At 47.9% G+C, this 16,405-nt stretch overlaps 10 non-coding genes across 10 annotated transcripts; all 10 read left to right on the forward strand.

The window, feature by feature from the left end:
* Positions 1–4,988: 4,988 nt before the first annotated feature.
* On the forward strand, positions 4,989–5,070 carry trnas-gcu (transfer RNA serine (anticodon GCU)). The gene has a single exon. It is a non-coding gene; the product is annotated as a tRNA-Ser (tRNA).
* A 1,478-nt stretch (positions 5,071–6,548) lies between these two features.
* On the forward strand, positions 6,549–6,630 carry trnas-gcu (transfer RNA serine (anticodon GCU)). Its single transcript has one exon. It is a non-coding gene; the product is annotated as a tRNA-Ser (tRNA).
* Positions 6,631–7,479: 849 nt separating this feature from the next.
* trnas-gcu (transfer RNA serine (anticodon GCU)) lies at positions 7,480–7,561 on the forward strand. The gene has a single exon. It is a non-coding gene; the product is annotated as a tRNA-Ser (tRNA).
* Positions 7,562–11,517: 3,956 nt separating this feature from the next.
* On the forward strand, positions 11,518–11,599 carry trnas-gcu (transfer RNA serine (anticodon GCU)). The gene has a single exon. It is a non-coding gene; the product is annotated as a tRNA-Ser (tRNA).
* A 1,478-nt stretch (positions 11,600–13,077) lies between these two features.
* trnas-gcu (transfer RNA serine (anticodon GCU)) lies at positions 13,078–13,159 on the forward strand. Its single transcript has one exon. It is a non-coding gene; the product is annotated as a tRNA-Ser (tRNA).
* A 226-nt stretch (positions 13,160–13,385) lies between these two features.
* Positions 13,386–13,467, forward strand: trnas-gcu (transfer RNA serine (anticodon GCU)). The gene has a single exon. It is a non-coding gene; the product is annotated as a tRNA-Ser (tRNA).
* A 226-nt stretch (positions 13,468–13,693) lies between these two features.
* On the forward strand, positions 13,694–13,775 carry trnas-gcu (transfer RNA serine (anticodon GCU)). The gene has a single exon. It is a non-coding gene; the product is annotated as a tRNA-Ser (tRNA).
* A 541-nt stretch (positions 13,776–14,316) lies between these two features.
* trnas-gcu (transfer RNA serine (anticodon GCU)) lies at positions 14,317–14,398 on the forward strand. Its single transcript has one exon. It is a non-coding gene; the product is annotated as a tRNA-Ser (tRNA).
* A 1,157-nt stretch (positions 14,399–15,555) lies between these two features.
* On the forward strand, positions 15,556–15,637 carry trnas-gcu (transfer RNA serine (anticodon GCU)). Its single transcript has one exon. It is a non-coding gene; the product is annotated as a tRNA-Ser (tRNA).
* Positions 15,638–16,170: 533 nt separating this feature from the next.
* Positions 16,171–16,252, forward strand: trnas-gcu (transfer RNA serine (anticodon GCU)). Its single transcript has one exon. It is a non-coding gene; the product is annotated as a tRNA-Ser (tRNA).
* Positions 16,253–16,405: the final 153 nt, after the last annotated feature.

Genomic DNA, 16,405 nt, shown 5'->3' on the forward strand with positions numbered 1-16,405 from the left:
AGCGCTGTAAATGAAGAGGTGGACGAGTGGTTAAGGCGATGGACTGCTAATCCATTGTGCTCTTCACGCGTGAGTTCGAATCTCATCCTCGTCGGCAAGTTATCTTTATGACATGTCCACCTTTGTCAATTGAAATTCTTCTGTCCCTTACTGCTCCTATTTAGTGCCCCCCTCCACCACTGCCTTTCCAGCAACTCTTTGATTCCTTCCTCAGCTCCTGACTATATTCCTTTTCACAATTGTGCCTGTCGTCACCTGCTTTTCTCCATGTTTTGTGAAATGGAAGGTTCTTTCACCACCGTGGGCCCAGTGCTGTAAATAACGAGGTGGCCGAGTGGTTAAGGCGATGGACAGCTAATCCATTGTGCTCTGGACGCGTGAGTTCGAATCTGATCCTCGTCGGCAAGTTATAGTCATGACATGTCCACCTTTGTCAATTGAAATTCTTCTGTCCCTCAACCCTTACTGCTCCTATTTAGTGCCCCCCTCCACCACTGCCTTTCCAGCAACTCTTTGATTCCTTCCTCAGCTCCTGACTATATTCCTTTTCACAATTGTGCCTGTCGTCACCTGCTTTTCTCCATGTTTTGTGAAATGGAAGGTTCTTTCACCACCGTGGGCCCAGTGCTGTAAATGACGAGGTGGCCGAGTGGTTAAGGCGATGGACTGCTAATCCATTGTGCTCTGGATGCGTGAGTTCGAATCTCATCCTCGTCGGCAAGTTATAGTCATGACATGTCCACCTTTGTCAATTGAAATTCTTCTGTCCCTTACTGCTCCTATTTAGTGCCCCCCTCCACCACTGCCTTTCCAGAAACTCTTTGATTCCTTCCTCAGCTCCTGACTATATTCCTTTTCACAATCGTGCCTGTCGTCACCTGCTTTTCTCCATGTTTTGTGAAATGGAAGGTTCTTTCACCACCGTGGGCCCAGTGCTGTAAATGAAGAGGTGGCCGAGTGGTTAAGGCGATGGACTGCTAATCCATTGTGCTCTGCACGCGTGAGTTCGAATCTCATCTTCGTCGGCAAGTTATCTTTATGACATGTCCACCTTTGTCAATTGAAATTCTTCTGTCCCTTACTGCTCCTATTTAGTGCCCCCCTCCACCACTGCCTTTCCAGAAACTCTTTGATTTCTTCCTCAGCTCCTGACTATATTCCTTTTCACAATTGTGCCTGTTGTCACCTGCTTTTCTCCATGTTTTGTGAAATGGAAGGTTCTTTCACCACCGTGGGCCCAGTGCTGTAAATGACGTGGTGGCCGAGTGGTTAAGGCGATGGACTGCTAATCCATTGTGCTCTGCACGCGTGAGTTCAAATCTCATCTTCGTCGGCAAGTTATAGTCATGACATGTCCACCTTTGTCAATTGAATTCTTCTGTCCCTCAACCCTTACTGCTCCTATTTAGTGCCCCCCTCCACCACTGCCTTTCCAGCAACTCTTTGATTCCTTCCTCAGCTCCTGACTATATTCCTTTTCACAATTGTGCCTGTCGTCACCTGCTTTTCTCCATGTTTTGTGAAATGGAAGGTTCTTTCACCACCGTGGGCCCAGTGCTGTAAATGACGAGGTGGCCGAGTAGTTAAGGCGATGGACTGCTAATCCATTGTGCTGTGCACGCGTGAGTTTGAATCTCATCCTTGTCGGGAAGTTATCTTTATGACATGTCCACCTTTGTCAATTGAAATTCTTCTGTCCCTTACTGCTCCTATTTAGTGCCCCCCTCCACCACTGCCTTTCCAGCAACTCTTTGATTCCTTCCTCAGCTCCTGACTATATTCCTTTTCACAATTGTGCCTGTCGTCACCTGCTTTTCTCCATGTTTTGTGAAATGGAAGGTTCTTTCACCACCGTGGGCCCAGTGCTGTAAATGACGAGGTGGCCGAGTGGTTAAGGCGATGGACTGCTAATCCATTGTGCTCTGCAAGTGTGAGTTGGAATCTCATCCTCGTCGGCAAGTTATCTTTATGACATGTCCACCTTTGTCAAATGAAATTCTTCTGTCCCTCAACCCTTACTGCTCCGATTTAGTGCCCCCCTCCACCACTGCCTTTCCAGCAACTCTTTGATTCCTTCCTCAGCTCCTGACTATATTCCTTTTCACAATTGTGCCTGTCGTCACCTGCTTTTCTCCATGTTTTGTGAAATGGAAGGTTCTTTCACCACCGTGGGCCCAGTGCTGTAAATGACGAGGTGGCCGAGTGGTTAAGGCGATGGACTGCTAATCCATTGTGCTCTGCAAGTGTGAGTTGGAATCTGATCCTCGTCGGCAAGTTATCTTTATGACATGTCCACCTTTGTCAAATGAAATTCTTCTGTCCCTCAACCCTTACTGCTCCGATTTAGTGCCCCCCTCCACCACTGCCTTTCCAGCAACTCTTTGATTCCTTCCTCAGCTCCTGACTATATTCCTTTTCACAATTGTGCCTGTCGTCACCTGCTTTTCTCCATGTTTTGTGAAATGGAAGGTTCTTTCACCACCGTGGGCCCAGTGCTGTAAATAACGAGGTGGCCGAGTGGTTAAGGCGATGGACTGCTAATCCATTGTGCTCTGCATGCGTGAGTTCGACTCTCATCCTCGTCAGCAAGTTATCGTCATGACATGTCCACCTTTGTCAATTGAAATTCTTCTGTCCCTTACTGCTCCTATTTAGTGCCCCCCTCCACCACTGCCTTTCCAGAAACTCTTTGATTCCTTCCTCAGCTCCTGACTATATTCCTTTTCACAATTGTGCCTGTCGTCACCTGCTTTTCTCCATGTTTTGTGAAATGGAAGGTTCTTTCACCACCGTGGGCCCAGTGCTGTAAATGACGAGGTGGCCGAGTGGTTAAGGCGATGGACTGCTAATCCATTGTGCTCTGCATGCGTGAGTTCGACTCTCATCCTCGTCGGCAAGTTATCGTCATGACATGTCCACCTTTGTCAATTGAAATTCTTCTGTCCCTTACTGCTCCTATTTAGTGCCCCCCTCCACCACTGCCTTTCCAGCAACTCTTTGATTCCTTCCTCAGCTCCTGACTATATTCCTTTTCACAATTGTGCCTGTCGTCACCTGCTTTTCTCCATGTTTTGTGAAATGGAAGGTTCTTTCACCACCGTGGGCCCAGTGCTGTAAATGACGAGGTGGCCGAGTGGTTAAGGCGATGGACTGCTAATCCATTGTGCTCTGCACGCGTAAGTTCGAATCTCATCCTATTAGGCAAGTTATCTTTATGACATGTCCACCTTTTTTAATTGAAATTCTTCTGTCCCTTACTGCTCCTATTTAGTGCCCCCCTCCACCACTGCCTTTCCAGAAACTCTTTGATTCCTTCCTCAGCTCCTGACTATATTCCTTTTCACAATTGTGCCTGTCGTCACCTGCTTTTCTCCATGTTTTGTGAAATGGAAGGTTCTTTCACCACCGTGGGCCCAGTGCTGAAAATGACGAGGTGGCCGAGTGGTTAAGGCGATGGACTGCTAATCCATTGTGCTCTGGACGCGTGAGTTCGAATCTCATCCTCGTCGGCAAGTTATAGTCATGACATGTCCACCTTTGTCAAATGAAATTCTTCTGTCCCTCAACCCTTACTGCTCCGATTTAGTGCCCCCCTCCACCACTGCCTTTCCAGCAACTCTTTGATTCCTTCCTCAGCTCCTGACTATATTCCTTTTCACAATTGTGCCTGTCGTCACCTGCTTTTCTCCATGTTTTGTGAAATGGAAGGTTCTTTCACCACCGTGGGCCCAGTGCTGTAAATAACGAGGTGGCCGAGTGGTTAAGGCGATGGACTGCTAATCCATTGTGCTCTGCATGCGTGAGTTCGACTCTCATCCTCGTCAGCAAGTTATCGTCATGACATGTCCACCTTTGTCAATTGAAATTCTTCTGTCCCTTACTGCTCCTATTTAGTGCCCCCCTCCACCACTGCCTTTCCAGAAACTCTTTGATTCCTTCCTCAGCTCCTGACTATATTCCTTTTCACAATTGTGCCTGTCGTCACCTGCTTTTCTCCATGTTTTGTGAAATGGAAGGTTCTTTCACCACCGTGGGCCCAGTGCTGAAAATGACGAGGTGGCCGAGTGGTTAAGGCGATGGACTGCTAATCCATTGTGCTCTGGACGCGTGAGTTCGAATCTCATCCTCGTCGGCAAGTTATAGTCATGACATGTCCACCTTTGTCAAATGAAATTCTTCTGTCCCTCAACCCTTACTGCTCCGATTTAGTGCCCCCCTCCACCACTGCCTTTCCAGCAACTCTTTGATTCCTTCCTCAGCTCCTGACTATATTCCTTTTCACAATTGTGCCTGTCGTCACCTGCTTTTCTCCATGTTTTGTGAAATGGAAGGTTCTTTCACCACCGTGGGCCCAGTGCTGTAAATAACGAGGTGGCCGAGTGGTTAAGGCGATGGACTGCTAATCCATTGTGCTCTGCATGCGTGAGTTCGACTCTCATCCTCGTCAGCAAGTTATCGTCATGACATGTCCACCTTTGTCAATTGAAATTCTTCTGTCCCTTACTGCTCCTATTTAGTGCCCCCCTCCACCACTGCCTTTCCAGAAACTCTTTGATTCCTTCCTCAGCTCCTGACTATATTCCTTTTCACAATTGTGCCTGTCGTCACCTGCTTTTCTCCATGTTTTGTGAAATGGAAGGTTCTTTCACCACCGTGGGCCCAGTGCTGAAAATGACGAGGTGGCCGAGTGGTTAAGGCGATGGACTGCTAATCCATTGTGCTCTGGACGCGTGAGTTCGAATCTCATCCTCGTCGGCAAGTTATAGTCATGACATGTCCACCTTTGTCAAATGAAATTCTTCTGTCCCTCAACCCTTACTGCTCCGATTTAGTGCCCCCCTCCACCACTGCCTTTCCAGCAACTCTTTGATTCCTTCCTCAGCTCCTGACTATATTCCTTTTCACAATTGTGCCTGTCGTCACCTGCTTTTCTCCATGTTTTGTGAAATGGAAGGTTCTTTCACCACCGTGGGCCCAGTGCTGAAAATGACGAGGTGGCCGAGTGGTTAAGGCGATGGACTGCTAATCCATTGTGCTCTGCACGCGTGAGTTCAAATCTCATCCTCGTCGGCAAGTTATAGTCATGACATGTCCACCTTTGTCAATTGAATTCTTCTGTCCCTCAACCCTTACTGCTCCTATTTAGTGCCCCCCTCCACCACTGCCTTTCCAGCAACTCTTTGATTCCTTCCTCAGCTCCTGACTATATTCCTTTTCACAATTGTGCCTGTCGTCACCTGCTTTTCTCCATGTTTTGTGAAATGGAAGGTTCTTTCACCACCGTGGGCCCAGTGCTGTAAATGACGAGGTGGCCGAGTAGTTAACGCGATGGACTGCTAATCCATTGTGCTGTGCACGCGTGAGTTCGAATCTCATCCTTGTCGGGAAGTTATCTTTATGACATGTCCACCTTTGTCAATTGAAATTCTTCTGTCCCTTACTGCTCCTATTTAGTGCCCCCCTCCACCACTGCCTTTCCAGCAACTCTTTGATTCCTTCCTCAGCTCCTGACTATATTCCTTTTCACAATTGTGCCTGTCGTCACCTGCTTTTCTCCATGTTTTGTGAAATGGAAGGTTCTTTCACCACCGTGGGCCCAGTGCTGTAAATGACGAGGTGGCCGAGTGGTTAAGGCGATGGACTGCTAATCCATTGTGCTCTGCAAGTGTGAGTTGGAATCTCATCCTCGTCGGCAAGTTATCTTTATGACATGTCCACCTTTGTCAAATGAAATTCTTCTGTCCCTCAACCCTTACTGCTCCGATTTAGTGCCCCCCTCCACCACTGCCTTTCCAGCAACTCTTTGATTCCTTCCTCAGCTCCTGACTATATTCCTTTTCACAATTGTGCCTGTCGTCACCTGCTTTTCTCCATGTTTTGTGAAATGGAAGGTTCTTTCACCACCGTGGGCCCAGTGCTGTAAATGACGAGGTGGCCGAGTGGTTAAGGCGATGGACTGCTAATCCATTGTGCTCTGCAAGTGTGAGTTGGAATCTGATCCTCGTCGGCAAGTTATCTTTATGACATGTCCACCTTTGTCAAATGAAATTCTTCTGTCCCTCAACCCTTACTGCTCCGATTTAGTGCCCCCCTCCACCACTGCCTTTCCAGCAACTCTTTGATTCCTTCCTCAGCTCCTGACTATATTCCTTTTCACAATTGTGCCTGTCGTCACCTGCTTTTCTCCATGTTTTGTGAAATGGAAGGTTCTTTCACCACCGTGGGCCCAGTGCTGTAAATAACGAGGTGGCCGAGTGGTTAAGGCGATGGACTGCTAATCCATTGTGCTCTGCATGCGTGAGTTCGACTCTCATCCTCGTCAGCAAGTTATCGTCATGACATGTCCACCTTTGTCAATTGAAATTCTTCTGTCCCTTACTGCTCCTATTTAGTGCCCCCCTCCACCACTGCCTTTCCAGAAACTCTTTGATTCCTTCCTCAGCTCCTGACTATATTCCTTTTCACAATTGTGCCTGTCGTCACCTGCTTTTCTCCATGTTTTGTGAAATGGAAGGTTCTTTCACCACCGTGGGCCCAGTGCTGTAAATGACGAGGTGGCCGAGTGGTTAAGGCGATGGACTGCTAATCCATTGTGCTCTGCACGCGTGAGTTCGACTCTCATCCTCGTCGGCAAGTTATCGTCATGACATGTCCACCTTTGTCAATTGAAATTCTTCTGTCCCTTACTGCTCCTATTTAGTGCCCCCCTCCACCACTGCCTTTCCAGCAACTCTTTGATTCCTTCCTCAGCTCCTGACTATATTCCTTTTCACAATTGTGCCTGTCGTCACCTGCTTTTCTCCATGTTTTGTGAAATGGAAGGTTCTTTCACCACCGTGGGCCCAGTGCTGTAAATGACGAGGTGGCCGAGTGGTTAAGGCGATGGACTGCTAATCCATTGTGCTCTGCACGCGTAAGTTCGAATCTCATCCTATTAGGCAAGTTATCTTTATGACATGTCCACCTTTTTTAATTGAAATTCTTCTGTCCCTTACTGCTCCTATTTAGTGCCCCCCTCCACCACTGCCTTTCCAGAAACTCTTTGATTCCTTCCTCAGCTCCTGACTATATTCCTTTTCACAATTGTGCCTGTCGTCACCTGCTTTTCTCCATGTTTTGTGAAATGGAAGGTTCTTTCACCACCGTGGGCCCAGTGCTGAAAATGACGAGGTGGCCGAGTGGTTAAGGCGATGGACTGCTAATCCATTGTGCTCTGGACGCGTGAGTTCGAATCTCATCCTCGTCGGCAAGTTATAGTCATGACATGTCCACCTTTGTCAATTGAAATTCTTCTGTCCCTCAACCCTTACTGCTCCTATTTAGTGCCCCCCTACACCACTGCCTTTCCAGCAACTCTTTGATTCCTTCCTCAGCTCCTGACTATATTCCTTTTCACAATTGTGCCTGTCGTCACCTGCTTTTCTCCATGTTTTGTGAAATGGAAGGTTCTTTCACCACCGTGGGCCCAGCGCTGTAAATGACGAGGTGGCCGAGTGGTTAAGGCGATGGACTGCTAATCCATTGTGCTCAGCACGCGTGAGTTCGAATCTCATCCTTGTCGGGAAGGTATCTTTATGACATGTCCACCTTTGTCGATTGAAATTCTTCTGTCCCTTACTGCTCCTATTTAGTGCCCCCCTCCACCACTGCCTTTCCAGAAACTCTTTGATTCCTTCCTCAGCTCCTGACTATATTCCTTTTCACAATTGTGCCTGTCGTCACCTGCTTTTCTCCATGTTTTGTGAAATGGAAGGTTCTTTCACCACCGTGGGCCCAGTGCTGTAAATGACGAGGTGGCCGAGTGGTTAAGGCGATGGACTGCTAATCCATTGTGCTCTGGATGCGTGAGTTCGAATCTCATCCTCGTCGGCAAGTTATAGTCATGACATGTCCACCTTTGTCAATTGAAATTCTTCTGTCCCTTACTGCTCCTATTTAGTGCCCCCCTCCACCACTGCCTTTCCAGAAACTCTTTGATTCCTTCCTCAGCTCCTGACTATATTCCTTTTCACAATCGTGCCTGTCGTCACCTGCTTTTCTCCATGTTTTGTGAAATGGAAGGTTCTTTCACCACCGTGGGCCCAGTGCTGTAAATGAAGAGGTGGCCGAGTGGTTAAGGCGATGGACTGCTAATCCATTGTGCTCTGCACGCGTGAGTTCGAATCTCATCTTCGTCGGCAAGTTATCTTTATGACATGTCCACCTTTGTCAATTGAAATTCTTCTGTCCCTTACTGCTCCTATTTAGTGCCCCCCTCCACCACTGCCTTTCCAGAAACTCTTTGATTTCTTCCTCAGCTCCTGACTATATTCCTTTTCACAATTGTGCCTGTTGTCACCTGCTTTTCTCCATGTTTTGTGAAATGGAAGGTTCTTTCACCACCGTGGGCCCAGTGCTGTAAATGACGTGGTGGCCGAGTGGTTAAGGCGATGGACTGCTAATCCATTGTGCTCTGCACGCGTGAGTTCAAATCTCATCTTCGTCGGCAAGTTATAGTCATGACATGTCCACCTTTGTCAATTGAATTCTTCTGTCCCTCAACCCTTACTGCTCCTATTTAGTGCCCCCCTCCACCACTGCCTTTCCAGCAACTCTTTGATTCCTTCCTCAGCTCCTGACTATATTCCTTTTCACAATTGTGCCTGTCGTCACCTGCTTTTCTCCATGTTTTGTGAAATGGAAGGTTCTTTCACCACCGTGGGCCCAGTGCTGTAAATGACGAGGTGGCCGAGTAGTTAAGGCGATGGACTGCTAATCCATTGTGCTGTGCACGCGTGAGTTTGAATCTCATCCTTGTCGGGAAGTTATCTTTATGACATGTCCACCTTTGTCAATTGAAATTCTTCTGTCCCTTACTGCTCCTATTTAGTGCCCCCCTCCACCACTGCCTTTCCAGCAACTCTTTGATTCCTTCCTCAGCTCCTGACTATATTCCTTTTCACAATTGTGCCTGTCGTCACCTGCTTTTCTCCATGTTTTGTGAAATGGAAGGTTCTTTCACCACCGTGGGCCCAGTGCTGTAAATGACGAGGTGGCCGAGTGGTTAAGGCGATGGACTGCTAATCCATTGTGCTCTGCAAGTGTGAGTTGGAATCTCATCCTCGTCGGCAAGTTATCTTTATGACATGTCCACCTTTGTCAAATGAAATTCTTCTGTCCCTCAACCCTTACTGCTCCGATTTAGTGCCCCCCTCCACCACTGCCTTTCCAGCAACTCTTTGATTCCTTCCTCAGCTCCTGACTATATTCCTTTTCACAATTGTGCCTGTCGTCACCTGCTTTTCTCCATGTTTTGTGAAATGGAAGGTTCTTTCACCACCGTGGGCCCAGTGCTGTAAATGACGAGGTGGCCGAGTGGTTAAGGCGATGGACTGCTAATCCATTGTGCTCTGCAAGTGTGAGTTGGAATCTCATCCTCGTCGGCAAGTTATCTTTATGACATGTCCACCTTTGTCAAATGAAATTCTTCTGTCCCTCAACCCTTACTGCTCCGATTTAGTGCCCCCCTCCACCACTGCCTTTCCAGCAACTCTTTGATTCCTTCCTCAGCTCCTGACTATATTCCTTTTCACAATTGTGCCTGTCGTCACCTGCTTTTCTCCATGTTTTGTGAAATGGAAGGTTCTTTCACCACCGTGGGCCCAGTGCTGTAAATAACGAGGTGGCCGAGTGGTTAAGGCGATGGACTGCTAATCCATTGTGCTCTGCATGCGTGAGTTCGACTCTCATCCTCGTCAGCAAGTTATCGTCATGACATGTCCACCTTTGTCAATTGAAATTCTTCTGTCCCTTACTGCTCCTATTTAGTGCCCCCCTCCACCACTGCCTTTCCAGAAACTCTTTGATTCCTTCCTCAGCTCCTGACTATATTCCTTTTCACAATTGTGCCTGTCGTCACCTGCTTTTCTCCATGTTTTGTGAAATGGAAGGTTCTTTCACCACCGTGGGCCCAGTGCTGTAAATGACGAGGTGGCCGAGTGGTTAAGGCGATGGACTGCTAATCCATTGTGCTCTGCATGCGTGAGTTCGACTCTCATCCTCGTCGGCAAGTTATCGTCATGACATGTCCACCTTTGTCAATTGAAATTCTTCTGTCCCTTACTGCTCCTATTTAGTGCCCCCCTCCACCACTGCCTTTCCAGCAACTCTTTGATTCCTTCCTCAGCTCCTGACTATATTCCTTTTCACAATTGTGCCTGTCGTCACCTGCTTTTCTCCATGTTTTGTGAAAAGGAAGGTTCTTTCACCACCGTGGGCCCAGTGCTGTAAATGACGAGGTGGCCGAGTGGTTAAGGCGATGGACTGCTAATCCATTGTGCTCTGCACGCGTAAGTTCGAATCTCATCCTATTAGGCAAGTTATCTTTATGACATGTCCACCTTTTTTAATTGAAATTCTTCTGTCCCTTACTGCTCCTATTTAGTGCCCCCCTCCACCACTGCCTTTCCAGAAACTCTTTGATTCCTTCCTCAGCTCCTGACTATATTCCTTTTCACAATTGTGCCTGTCGTCACCTGCTTTTCTCCATGTTTTGTGAAATGGAAGGTTCTTTCACCACCGTGGGCCCAGTGCTGAAAATGACGAGGTGGCCGAGTGGTTAAGGCGATGGACTGCTAATCCATTGTGCTCTGGACGCGTGAGTTCGAATCTCATCCTCGTCGGCAAGTTATAGTCATGACATGTCCACCTTTGTCAAATGAAATTCTTCTGTCCCTCAACCCTTACTGCTCCGATTTAGTGCCCCCCTCCACCACTGCCTTTCCAGCAACTCTTTGATTCCTTCCTCAGCTCCTGACTATATTCCTTTTCACAATTGTGCCTGTCGTCACCTGCTTTTCTCCATGTTTTGTGAAATGGAAGGTTCTTTCACCACCGTGGGCCCAGTGCTGTAAATAACGAGGTGGCCGAGTGGTTAAGGCGATGGACTGCTAATCCATTGTGCTCTGCATGCGTGAGTTCGACTCTCATCCTCGTCAGCAAGTTATCGTCATGACATGTCCACCTTTGTCAATTGAAATTCTTCTGTCCCTTACTGCTCCTATTTAGTGCCCCCCTCCACCACTGCCTTTCCAGAAACTCTTTGATTCCTTCCTCAGCTCCTGACTATATTCCTTTTCACAATTGTGCCTGTCGTCACCTGCTTTTCTCCATGTTTTGTGAAATGGAAGGTTCTTTCACCACCGTGGGCCCAGTGCTGAAAATGACGAGGTGGCCGAGTGGTTAAGGCGATGGACTGCTAATCCATTGTGCTCTGGACGCGTGAGTTCGAATCTCATCCTCGTCGGCAAGTTATAGTCATGACATGTCCACCTTTGTCAAATGAAATTCTTCTGTCCCTCAACCCTTACTGCTCCGATTTAGTGCCCCCCTCCACCACTGCCTTTCCAGCAACTCTTTGATTCCTTCCTCAGCTCCTGACTATATTCCTTTTCACAATTGTGCCTGTCGTCACCTGCTTTTCTCCATGTTTTGTGAAATGGAAGGTTCTTTCACCACCGTGGGCCCAGTGCTGAAAATGACGAGGTGGCCGAGTGGTTAAGGCGATGGACTGCTAATCCATTGTGCTCTGCACGCGTGAGTTCAAATCTCATCCTCGTCGGCAAGTTATAGTCATGACATGTCCACCTTTGTCAATTGAATTCTTCTGTCCCTCAACCCTTACTGCTCCTATTTAGTGCCCCCCTCCACCACTGCCTTTCCAGCAACTCTTTGATTCCTTCCTCAGCTCCTGACTATATTCCTTTTCACAATTGTGCCTGTCGTCACCTGCTTTTCTCCATGTTTTGTGAAATGGAAGGTTCTTTCACCACCGTGGGCCCAGTGCTGTAAATGACGAGGTGGCCGAGTAGTTAACGCGATGGACTGCTAATCCATTGTGCTGTGCACGCGTGAGTTCGAATCTCATCCTTGTCGGGAAGTTATCTTTATGACATGTCCACCTTTGTCAATTGAAATTCTTCTGTCCCTTACTGCTCCTATTTAGTGCCCCCCTCCACCACTGCCTTTCCAGCAACTCTTTGATTCCTTCCTCAGCTCCTGACTATATTCCTTTTCACAATTGTGCCTGTCGTCACCTGCTTTTCTCCATGTTTTGTGAAATGGAAGGTTCTTTCACCACCGTGGGCCCAGTGCTGTAAATGACGAGGTGGCCGAGTGGTTAAGGCGATGGACTGCTAATCCATTGTGCTCTGCAAGTGTGAGTTGGAATCTCATCCTCGTCGGCAAGTTATCTTTATGACATGTCCACCTTTGTCAAATGAAATTCTTCTGTCCCTCAACCCTTACTGCTCCGATTTAGTGCCCCCCTCCACCACTGCCTTTCCAGCAACTCTTTGATTCCTTCCTCAGCTCCTGACTATATTCCTTTTCACAATTGTGCCTGTCGTCACCTGCTTTTCTCCATGTTTTGTGAAATGGAAGGTTCTTTCACCACCGTGGGCCCAGTGCTGTAAATGACGAGGTGGCCGAGTGGTTAAGGCGATGGACTGCTAATCCATTGTGCTCTGCAAGTGTGAGTTGGAATCTGATCCTCGTCGGCAAGTTATCTTTATGACATGTCCACCTTTGTCAAATGAAATTCTTCTGTCCCTCAACCCTTACTGCTCCGATTTAGTGCCCCCCTCCACCACTGCCTTTCCAGCAACTCTTTGATTCCTTCCTCAGCTCCTGACTATATTCCTTTTCACAATTGTGCCTGTCGTCACCTGCTTTTCTCCATGTTTTGTGAAATGGAAGGTTCTTTCACCACCGTGGGCCCAGTGCTGTAAATAACGAGGTGGCCGAGTGGTTAAGGCGATGGACTGCTAATCCATTGTGCTCTGCATGCGTGAGTTCGACTCTCATCCTCGTCAGCAAGTTATCGTCATGACATGTCCACCTTTGTCAATTGAAATTCTTCTGTCCCTTACTGCTCCTATTTAGTGCCCCCCTCCACCACTGCCTTTCCAGAAACTCTTTGATTCCTTCCTCAGCTCCTGACTATATTCCTTTTCACAATTGTGCCTGTCGTCACCTGCTTTTCTCCATGTTTTGTGAAATGGAAGGTTCTTTCACCACCGTGGGCCCAGTGCTGTAAATGACGAGGTGGCCGAGTGGTTAAGGCGATGGACTGCTAATCCATTGTGCTCTGCACGCGTGAGTTCGACTCTCATCCTCGTCGGCAAGTTATCGTCATGACATGTCCACCTTTGTCAATTGAAATTCTTCTGTCCCTTACTGCTCCTATTTAGTGCCCCCCTACACCACTGCCTTTCCAGCAACTCTTTGATTCCTTCCTCAGCTCCTGACTATATTCCTTTTCACAATTGTGCCTGTCGTCACCTGCTTTTCTCCATGTTTTGTGAAATGGAAGGTTCTTTCACCACCGTGGGCCCAGCGCTGTAAATGACGAGGTGGCCGAGTGGTTAAGGCGATGGACTGCTAATCCATTGTGCTCAGCACGCGTGAGTTCGAATCTCATCCTTGTCGGGAAGGTATCTTTATGACATGTCCACCTTTGTCGATTGAAATTCTTCTGTCCCTTACTGCTCCTATTTAGTGCCCCCCTCCACCACTGCCTTTCCAGAAACTCTTTGATTCCTTCCTCAGCTCCTGACTATATTCCTTTTCACAATTGTGCCTGTCGTCACCTGCTTTTCTCCATGTTTTGTGAAATGGAAGGTTCTTTCACCACCGTGGGCCCAGTGCTGTAAATGACGAGGTGGCCGAGTGGTTAAGGCGATGGACTGCTAATCCATTGTGCTCTGCACGCGTGAGTTCGAATCTCATCCTCGTCGGCAAGTTATCTTTATGACATGTCCACCTTTGTCAATTGAAATTCTTCTGTCCCTTACTGCTCCTATTTAGTGCCCCCCTCCACCACTGCCTTTCCAGCAACTCTTTGATTCCTTCCTCAGCTCCTGACTATATTCCTTTTCACAATTGTGCCTGTCGTCACCTGCTTTTCTCCATGTTTTGTGAAATGGAAGGTTCTTTCACCACCGTGGGCCCAGTGCTGTAAATGATGAGGTGGCCGAGTGTTTAAGGCGATGGACTGCTAATCCATTGTGCTCTGCACGCGTGAGTTCGAATCTCATCCTCGTCGGCAAGTTATCTTTATGACATGTCCACCTTTGTCAATTGAAATTCTTCTGTCCCTCAACCCTTACTGCTCCTATTTAGTGCCCCCCTCCACCACTGCCTTTCCAGCAACTCTTTGATTCCTTCCTCAGCTCCTGACTATATTCCTTTTCACAATTGTGCCTGTCGTCACCTGCTTTTCTCCATGTTTTTTGAAATGGAAGGTTCTTTCACCACCGTGGGCCCAGTGCTGTAAATGACGAGGTGGCCGAGTGGTTAAGGCGATGGACTGCTAATCCATTGTGCTCTGCACGCGTGAGTTCGACTCTCATCCTCGTCAGCAAGTTATCGTCATGACATGTCCACCTTTGTCAATTGAAATTCTTCTGTCCCTTACTGCTCCTATTTAGTGCCCCCCTCCACCACTGCCTTTCCAGAAACTCTTTGATTCCTTCCTCAGCTCCTGACTATATTCCTTTTCACAATTGTGCCTGTCGTCACCTGCTTTTCTCCATGTTTTGTGAAATGGAAGGTTCTTTCACCACCGTGGGCCCAGTGCTGTAAATGACGAGGTGGCTGAGTGGTTAAGGCGATGGACTGCTAATCCATTGTGCTCTGCACGCGTGAGTTCGAATCTCATCCTTGTCGGGAAGTTATCTTTATGACATGTCCACCTTTGTCAATTGAAATTCTTCTGTCCCTTACTGCTCCTATTTAGTGCCCCCCTCCACCACTGCCTTTCCAGAAACTCTTTGATTCCTTCCTCAGCTCCTGACTATATTCCTTTTCACAATTGTGCCTGTCGTCACCTGCTTTTCTCCATGTTTTGTGAAATGGAAGGTTCTTTCACCACCGTGGGCCCAGTGCTGTAAATGATGAGGTGGCCGAGTGGTTAAGGCGATGGACTGCTAATCCATTGTGCTCTGCACGCGTGAGTTTGAATCTCATCCTCGTCGGCAAGTTATCTTTATGACATGTCCACCTTTGTCAATTGAAATTCTTCTGTCCCTTACTGCTCCTATTTAGTGCCCCCCTCCACCACTGCCTTTCCAGCAACTCTTTGATTCCTTCCTCAGCTCCTGACTATATTCCTTTTCACAATTGTGCCTGTCGTCACCTGCTTTTCTCCATGTTTTGTGAAATGGAAGGTTCTTTCACCACCGTGGGCCCAGCGCTGAAAATGACGAGGTGGCCGAGTGGTTAAGGCGATGGACTGCTAATCCATTGTGCTCTGGACGCGTGAGTTCGAATCTCATCCTCGTCGGCAAGTTATAGTCATGACATGTCCACCTTTGTCAATTGAAATTCTTCTGTCCCTCAACCCTTACTGCTCCTATTTAGTGCCCCCCTACACCACTGCCTTTCCAGCAACTCTTTGATTCCTTCCTCAGCTCCTGACTATATTCCTTTTCACAATTGTGCCTGTCGTCACCTGCTTTTCTCCATGTTTTGTGAAATGGAAGGTTCTTTCACCACCGTGGGCCCAGTGCTGAAAATGACGAGGTGGCCGAGTGGTTAAGGCGATGGACTGCTAATCCATTGTGCTCTGCACGCGTGAGTTTGAATCTCATCCTCGTCGGCAAGTTATCGTCATGACATGTCCACCTTTGTCAATTGAAATTCTCTGTCCCTTACTGCTCCTATTTAGTGCCCCCCTCCACCACTGCCTTTCCAGCAACTCTTTGATTCCTTCCTCAGCTCATGACTATATTCCTTTTCACAATTGTGCCTGTCGTCACCTGCTTTTCTCCATGTTTTGTGAAATGGAAGGTTCTTTCACCACCGTGGGCCCAGTGCTGTAAATGACGAGGTGGCCGAGTGGTTAAGGCGATGGACTGCTAATCCATTGTGCTCTGCACGCGTGAGTTCCAATCTCATCCTCGTCGGCAAGTTATCTTTATGACATGTCCACCTTTGTCAATTGAAATTCTTCTGTCCCTTACTGCTCCTATTTAGTGCCCCCCTCCACCACTGCCTTTCCAGCAACTCTTTGATTCCTTCCTCAGCTCCTGACTATATTCCTTTTCACAATTGTGCCTGTCGTCACCTGCTTTTCTCCATGTTTTGTGAAATGGAAGGTTCTTTCACCACCGTGGGCCCAGTGCTGAAAATGACGAGGTGGCCGAGTGGTTAAGGCGATGGACTGCTAATCCATTGTGCTCTGCACGCGTGAGTTTGAATCTCATCCTCGTCGGCAAGTTATCGTCATGACATGTCCACCTTTGTCAATTGAAATTCTCTGTCCCTTACTGCTCCTATTTAGTGCCCCCCTCCACCACTGCCTTTCCAGCAACTCTTTGATTCCTTCCTCAGCTCATGACTATATTCCTTTTCACAATTGTGCCTG

This window comes from Osmerus eperlanus, chromosome 11 (genome assembly GCF_963692335.1).
Source record: "Osmerus eperlanus chromosome 11, fOsmEpe2.1, whole genome shotgun sequence".
Classification (NCBI taxonomy): Eukaryota; Metazoa; Chordata; class Actinopteri; order Osmeriformes; family Osmeridae; genus Osmerus; species Osmerus eperlanus.